The sequence below is a fragment of the Galeopterus variegatus genome, unplaced genomic scaffold (assembly GCF_000696425.1).
Source record: "Galeopterus variegatus unplaced genomic scaffold, G_variegatus-3.0.2 Scaffold7227, whole genome shotgun sequence".
In the NCBI taxonomy this organism is placed as follows: Eukaryota; Metazoa; Chordata; class Mammalia; order Dermoptera; family Cynocephalidae; genus Galeopterus; species Galeopterus variegatus.
In genome coordinates, this window is record NW_007733338.1 from 53,480 (window position 1) to 54,474 (window position 995).

Sequence of the window (995 nt, forward strand, 5' to 3'; positions counted from 1 at the left end):
CGGCCTCCGCCCCGCGCTCCCGGCAACAGCCGCTCCGCGCGCGCCGGCTGGGAGGGGCGGGTCGCATCTCCGGCTGGGGGAGGGGAACCGCGGGGCGCCCGAGCCTCCCCCGGCCTCGCCTTCCCCAAGTGGGCCGGCCTTTCAGTCCTGTAAGGCCGGGGATCCAAGCGGAGGACGCAGGGGAAGGGGTATGCTGCAGACGGACAGCGGGCACAGAAGCCGAGAAACGGGAACTCCGAGGGGAGGCGGGTGTGGAGTATCTTGTCATGAATCTAGGGAGCAGAACCCACCCTGGGGACCCCAGCTCTCTCTGCAGTGACAGGGAAGGGTCCCCGGTAGAGAAAAGGCAGAGGGTGGAGAGCAGGGCACCCACGTTCAGTGACCCTAGGAGGTCTGACTCGAGTCTTCCCAACGAGGTTCCCCAAGAAGGGGTGGGGTCGCGGAGGAGGGGTGGGGCTGGCAACCCTCTCACCACACCCACTGTGTGCGGTGGACGCGGTCTCGCCGTGCGCTCCCGGCCCAGCCCCTGTGACTCAGAGGCACGAGACGCCCCTCATTAGTAACCCCGGGACGGAGGGCCACAGGCGGGGACACCCATTGCGCGCTCAAGCCGCCGCCCGCGCGCTCCTCCATTTCCTCGCCGCCGGGACACCCCGTACCTCCACCCCCAAGCGCCCAGCTCTCACCCGGTTCCGGCTGACGCGATGGCTCCGCTGCGTCTGCAGCCCAGCGGAGGTGGGAAAAGCAAAGCAGGAGGAGGAAATGCGCGCCCGAGCCAGCAGCGCGCACCGCCTTCCTCCGCCGCCGACCCCGCCCTTGCCCCGGCTCGGCCCCGCCCCCGCCTCGCCCCGGCCCCGCTCCCGCCCGGCGTCCCCAGCCCGCGGCCGAGGGGCAGGACAGAGACGCGCCGCGGCGTCCTCAAAGCGCGCTCGCTTCTGCAGACTTTTGTAGCCACCCGGACAAACCCGCAGAGGTTTACAGATTAGGAAACGGAG

General features: G+C 70.3%; 1 protein-coding gene across 1 annotated transcript in view; it reads right to left on the reverse strand.

Moving 5' to 3' along the window:
* TMEM159 (transmembrane protein 159) overlaps nucleotides 1-764 on the reverse strand; it is a 16,971-nt gene extending 16,207 nt beyond the window's left edge. Inside the window, exon 1 of the mRNA XM_008591730.1 lies at nucleotides 687-764. The gene's annotated coding sequence lies outside the window, so the exon portion shown is untranslated. The remainder of the gene's footprint in view (nucleotides 1-686) is intronic.
* Between the last annotated feature and the right edge of the window lie 231 nt (nucleotides 765-995).